General features: G+C 32.3%; 1 pseudogene; it reads right to left on the bottom strand.

Annotated features, from left to right (window-relative positions):
• Positions 1-1,296: 1,296 nt before the first annotated feature.
• Positions 1,297-1,931, bottom strand: LOC145002486 (AP2/ERF and B3 domain-containing transcription repressor RAV2 pseudogene; annotated as a pseudogene).
• Positions 1,932-7,316: the final 5,385 nt, after the last annotated feature.

The following is a 7,316-nucleotide window of genomic DNA, read 5'->3' as shown; positions in this document are numbered from 1 at the left end:
CATCCATTGCAAGTGTGTGAAGAAAGTGACAACTACCAAGTTGCTAACTTGTAAAATTAATATAAAATCAATCAAAAATATTAGAACAAGATCTTTATATTTTGGAAAGGTAATAGAGGGAACTATATGAATATAATTTTATCATAACCTAATTATGACATTAAAGGTAAGAAATCAGTCCCTGAATAGAACACTATAATCAAATAAAAGTTAAAGTAATACAACGATCCGTATTTTGTAGTATAGTAAGTAAATGTTATAATTATTGTGTTGGTGTTTGGAAAGGATGAGATTCATTTATGTCTCGCAACTAGAGTCTTTCATTTTATCAAGAGAAGTGAGTTACATTAACTCTCCAATTATGTAAGAATTACTTATTTTATGTTATTGGTCATGCATACCCTAATCTGTTAGAGTGAGCAAGGAAAGGCATAATGTAGTATGTTCTCTAGTGAGACAAGGTCCAATCTTATTTCTTATTTCCATATTAGGGAGTAGGGGATAGTTCTCAATAGGGGTAACAAGGTTATTGTTGGTACCAACAATATGTGCTAGGAATGTTTATTTTTATGTGTTATGTTTTTATGAAATGTTATGCTATGTGTAAGTAAGTGTTTTATATAATTATAGAGTAATGTGTATGCTCAATATGAATTATGCTTACCCGTTGTTATTTTACATTTTTTTAGGATCGACAGGTACTAAGAATGGAAAGAGACTGGCGTGAATGCAAGCAACGTCCTCTTAATGATTTTTATGTTATTATCATGATGTTTTATTAAACCTGGGATGTTTTTTTTTACCTCCGCTACATTTTAAATTATTTTTTATACACTCTAAATATTGTTTGGAAAATTTAAAAGAGTAACAATGGGTTTTCACTTTATGTTTAAATTATATTAATAAAAATTTGGATCGTTGTATAGTACCTATGAATATTAGTTACCACTGTTTGTATACTTTCATCTTATGAGAGTCAACCAATCAAATTCATATTTTTCTTACTTCGTAAGCGTAAATGTCACTATAACCCATTCAACTATTGTCATTTATCCTATTTGGTAACTAAAATATTTTTTTTGCTCAATAGGTCATTAAACTTACAACTTACATGTCTATTAAGTCACTTTCATTAGTTTTTAACAAATCTTCCGTTAACCAGTTATTATAATTTACATGAGTGGTCCCTATGATTTCAATTTCTTTTGTGGTTGGTCATTTACTAGCATCGCTTGTCACCTGCACCACTACTATTCTTGAACATGTTGTAAAGTTGCTTGTTCTTGAATATTGGAACTACCTGACCCGTTTTTTTGTCTTCTGGTCGATGTAAAGGTCTTTGTCTGAACCCGTGGATCTCCGAAATCTCATAGTGTCACCGGCTTTTAATTTCTTGTCCTTTACAAATCAGCTCCAACCTTTGGTTAAAATGTAGCTCTGGCTACTATTAAAGTATGAGTAACGAAATCACGAAATCTCCATACTTTCATCCTGATGTCTTCGAAATGTAAAAGAAAACCTTTGGAAGTGCTTCTAGTTTGCAACGAGAAGTGATTCTCTGCATGCTGATTTATATCACTAACCGGTTTAGTTTTCCAATGTCGTTGGGGGTGACTGTCTTCTTAAAAATTTGTTACCGGGTGTTAACCAATTTGTCACACGATCTAAAGTGTTTTGTAAAAAGGGGTTTTGTTTAAGCTGTAGCTTCTCTTACTTTGTTCTAGTTCATCATTGTATATGTGTTTCCTCAACATATCGACGATCTCAACTTTTGAATGAGAATTCAAGAAACTAGCTTCCAAACCCGCTTCATCAGTGTCAAGAACCATGCTGCCCCTACTGCCGATCAGTGGAGGCGTAGTCACTGGTGCTGCAACTATTGATGTTGTTTCTGTAGTTGTACTTTGATCATCAGTGGAACTTCCTTCCATTGTAATTAGTGTTCTTGAAGAAGAGAGGAGCAGGAAGAAGAATGAGGTTCTATATATAGAGACAGAAATATTATGTATATGAATTGGATGTAAGAGAAAGGTTGATTATAATAATTGATGGGGTTGCCCAATGTGAAGGGTGGTGGTTGTTAGAATTGAACGATGGTGACGTCGGTGATGAACTATGCTGGTATGGGACCAACCACGAAAGAAATTCAAATCATAGGGACCATTTTTGTAAATTATAATAACTGGTTAACGGAAGATCTATTAAAAACTAACGAAAATTACTAAATAGACATGTAAGTTGTAAGTTGTAAGTTTAATGACCTATTGAGCAAAAAAAAAAAAAAAAAAAAAAAACTTTAGTGACCAAATAGGATAAATGATGATAGTTGAATGGGCTATAGTGACATTTACTCTACTTCATAATTGCTCCCACACTTATGACCGACTTTGAACTTTTAGAATAATTATATTATTTATGGATTAACATGTTCATATAGAACACAACAAGTATCAATGTGAAGATCATATCCCAATATATCAAAACAGTATGATAGTTGTTGTCACAATGTTCCAATATCCAAATGCTAAATTCAAATCAAATCTCATTTCTAGAATAACAAAGACCTTTAGCTATAGCTTGATCTTTCATACTTAGCATAAAGAAGGACTTTATTAATGGATCTAGTTAAATTTAATTTTTGTGAATTCTATGAATACGAACATCTCCATATATATCTTTTTTCAAAGTACAATCAAATATCTTAGAGAATATGACTGGTGTTCTGATGTGACATAGAGTTTCTTAGGTTGATTAAGTATATTCTTGAAGTCACAAAATATTTCTAGGCCATCCTTTAATGGAAGGAATCAACTAGTTTTTCAATGAATTTCTTCATACAATCATATTTGATTACAACTTCTGAAGTAGTGGTGTATTATAATTTTGTAGTAGACCATGCAATTATGTTTTGCTTGGACCTCATTCCAACAAAACTCTTTGTTCAATCTTAATGAATTTAGAACCCAATTATAGTTCATAATTATACTAATTTGTTTTGAAATCAGCATCTTGTGTGTCTCTTTACATAAAGATCTTCTTCTAACCGATTAACTCATCTACATTCTCTCAATTCTTCTTAAGTACTCTTAGAATGTCCTTATAGTCACATGATGACTTTTCCATGTATCTTATTAGTATCTTATGATATGTTTACAAGATAAAAATAAGCCTATTCTTGTGCATAATATGGCATAAATTATGGATTCATTTGTTCAAAGAACATAGAATATAAATCATTTTCTCTAGCTTAAATCTATGTGTTAGGTCCTTCTTTAGGCAAGTTCAAAATGGTTCCCTATGACACTGCCTAGATTTGTTCAAAGGAATCTTGTATCTTGATCTCTTTCAAGATCTTGTCTATATATGCATTAAGATTTAAAACTTTAACATTCATCTTTTTTTTATCTCTATAGATTTTACATTCCAAGAATGTATCTTGTCTTTCCTAAATCTTTCATCTTAGAAACACTTTTTGAGTCAAGGTAAAAGGGTCTTGCATAGTTAAAATAGACTTTCTTATTTCTTAAGACCTTTGAACACCTAAAAGGTTTTAGACTTATGTTAATTAACCTAAACATGTACAAGCCTTTTGATGGTAACAAAGTTGGTTTTATCATGTATTGTGGTTAATCTGAATCGTCCATTACTATGAACAACTTCCAACATATATTCATATTACCAAGTGATGTTTTCGTCACCTATCTTGGTAAATAAGATTTTTATTTTTCATAAGACCCATGGTCAAATGATTTCAAATATACTATCTAACTAGATACTTAGTGTAACACCCGTGTTTCTAGGCTAATCATTAGTATGATGATGTAATAGTTAGGATCAACAATTGTAACCTATTTTGAAGTAATAAAGAGGAATTACTTGAATATCATGTGAATTATATGATTTTATGTGCATTATACTTTTCATAAGATATAATAAATTAAGAATGAAAATAAGCATCAAAAATAAAATAAAATAATAGATAAACCCAATATCTATGAAGAAAGTTGTAGTGGTCGTGACAAGGATTCCGAAGATATAAAGAATGCCGAAATCCAAGTTATAACGAAGAAGTTATTGTTGGATTAATGTCTAAGTCCATAACTATAATTGGTAAGACTTGACCCGACCCGGCATGGTCCATTTGGGTTGCATGGCATCATGCACTTGGATAGACTATAATGAGAGAAATAAGACACTTATGGTTATTAATATATTATAAGTTCTAGTATATTAATAATAAGAATAATGAGATTATTTAATTACTATTGATCAAGAATTAATCTACGATTAATTAAGTGATCAAAAGAAGACTAATTAAGTATATGGGTTGATTGTGTAAATCATCCATACTTGTATAGTGGGCTAATGCTCCATGGATAATCAAGTTGGGCTAAAACCCATAGGATGGTCCATGGATGCTCCATGGTGTATTTGAACCCATGGATCCAAGGAAATGGAAAGTCATGACAATTAGGGTTTACCCTAATTGTAACACTATATAAAGATCTTATTCTTGACAAAATCGGCACTAGTATGATTCAAGAGAGGGCTAGCCGATTTCATGAAGTGTAGAATTCTATCAAGTTATTCTAAGTGTATTTGGTGTTGTGTGAACCATTTGAGGTGTCACACTTGGGGCACTAGGCACTCAAGCTTCATGAAGACAAGCACTAACAAAAGGTATGTTATTCTAACTTGTGTTATTCAAAGTTTAGTATGCTAGAATAGAACAATACCTTGGAAAGTTGATATTTGCATGTATATTACAGAAAACATAGATCCAAGGTATTTAGGGTTGCATGTACACTTAGGAGTGTTAGAATGCTCATAACCCAACAGTGGTATCAGAGCCTAGGCTTGTTTTCTTGTTATACCTGCAATAGAAGCTGAAAAAACGAATTTGTTGCTGTCTGATCATAAGACTCGGCGAGTCCATCAGGAGACTCGGCGAGTCCATGCCTAAAATGTGATCAATTCGATCCAACTTGCCGAGTTGGTTCATGCACTCGACGAGTTGGACCCCAAACAACATATTTTCGAGGTTTTTGGCTAGAAATGGACTAGGAACATTACCCTAAGTTGTTTTTGAACTTATAAACTTGTTTTTTAATGTGGTAATCTTCATGCTATTCCATTTTCAAAGATAATTGTCAATAGATTCATGTTTTGTATTAGTTTAAGGTTTAGACTAATTACATGAAAAAGTTTGATTTGAATTATCTTGTTCTTATGAGTTGCTTAGATTAATAGAAAAGTTAATTGAAATAGTTGCTTTCAATCCATTTTAATCTAAGAGTTGAGTATAAAATGTGTTTGTGTAACTTGTCCTCAAGTTACATGAAGAGTCACATTAAAGACTCATAAAACTCATAAAAGTTGGTAATGGTTACAAAATGAAGAGTCTTGTGTCATTGAATATTTTTTTTATGACTCCATAACTTGTCCTCAAGTTATGGAAGTTCAAGAGTCACTTCATTAAAGAGTAAAAGTGTGACCTTAATTAATTCCATAAGTTATAAAAATAAAGAAAAGTTAATTCTTTTATTAGTTTAAAGTCTTCCATAAGTTATGGAACTTGAAGAGTTTTTGGATTAAAACTACTTTAAACACATAAGTTATGGAATTAATTAGTTTTGAATAGTTTCAAAACTTGCCCTCAAGTTTTGGAATTTGTAAATTTTTCTCTTATGAATACTTTAATTCCAAGTTAGCCCTTAGAATTTTAAAAGTTAAAATTCAACCCTTATACTTTATAATATTATAAGTTAATAATATATATATATATATATATATATATATATATATATATATATATATATATATATGTATAAGAGTAAAGTCAGTCTTACCGCTAGTACGCCTCATTCACGAAGCCGGTCTATAAGGTAGGTATAAGGTTGTTGCCTATAAAATGGCAACTTAATGGGTGTCCACTCTCACCCACTGCTTGCTTGACTGGTGGAGGGTCATTAGCCGAACGGGTTTGACAGGACTAGAATTCTCCCTTCATTAATAGTATTAATGATAAATACTAAGTAACTAAACTCTTAATAATACCCAATCTTAGTTACTTAGAAAAATGTGAATAAGGTGCTAATCCATTAAATTACACTTTGCACTTTGTTTAAGTCAGTTAGTGGAGCGTGTGTGGTTAACCGGCACACTAAATCGTATTTAACAAGGTAGGCAAAGGGTAACTTAATGTTTATCATAGTATCGATGGAGTGTTTGTGGTTAACCGGCACATCGATTGAGGGGTAAACACTTAAGGGTACCAAGTAATTTGCATGGTTACTTCACACCTTGTTTTGTGATACTCGGCATCCCAGTCACAAAACCTGAAGAGCACACTCGAGATTGAAACATGCCATTGAATAGTTAAATGAATCTCAAAATATCTAGGAGTTTCAAAACCAATTAAAACCTAATAATACATTTCGTTTTTCATGGTGGAAATTGGTGAATCATCATTCACCTACCTTCAAATATTTTATAGCTTGGATTACGGCATCCCTCTTCTAAGTTATAAAATAGTTTTTTGGGTCCTAGCCTTAATATTTCATATTGGGTGTCATATTAAGGACCTTAAGATCAACTATCTTGAATATCTCCCAAACATGTCTGGTTTAGACATTTATGATCTTCCCAAATTTCTTGAAACAAGCTTTCCTAAATGAAGATGATGTTCCATGGAAATCATACTTCTTTCACCTCCTCCAATTATTCTCCCTAACCCACAAGTTCTTGAAAAGTTTAAGGTCACTCAATCCCTATTGGCAAGGCAAGGTCTAGGTGTGATCACATTTTGGAGATGTAGTCACATATTGACAAGTCGGGAGAGTTGGGTGTCAAAGTCTTGAGAAAGTTGGTGGTTCAACTACTTTCTAAGTCACATAGTGAGTTCTTTTGGAACACCTATGAAACAGACTATGACAAGACCCTTAATGATCTTATCTATTTGTTAAGATCAACTTCCTTAAAACTTAATGGACATTGACAATGATGACATTGGATATCTAGTAGAGCATTCTCTTCCCAATGGAAAGGGATCGGCCATAGTAAACTCGGTTGAACAAATGGTAAAGAGAAAAGCTAAGTCTGTGATAGTCCCGTGCACCATTATCAAAAGGGTCCATATGTTTATATTGCCAAAGAAAGGGTCATTAGTTGCAAAGCTGCCAAACTTACCTAAGGATGTTAAAGTCAATAAGTTTGACTCTACTTCAGGTAAAGTCCACTAATCTAACTCTGTTAAGTTTCTATTCTGAGATTCCTGATACATGATGTGACTGGGTCACATGGTAATGTTTTAAGAA

This window comes from Lactuca saligna, chromosome 6, assembly GCF_052625555.1.
Source record: "Lactuca saligna cultivar CGN05327 chromosome 6, ASM5262555v1, whole genome shotgun sequence".
Taxonomy (NCBI): domain Eukaryota; kingdom Viridiplantae; phylum Streptophyta; class Magnoliopsida; order Asterales; family Asteraceae; genus Lactuca; species Lactuca saligna.
This window is presented reverse-complemented; position numbering and strand designations above follow the sequence as displayed.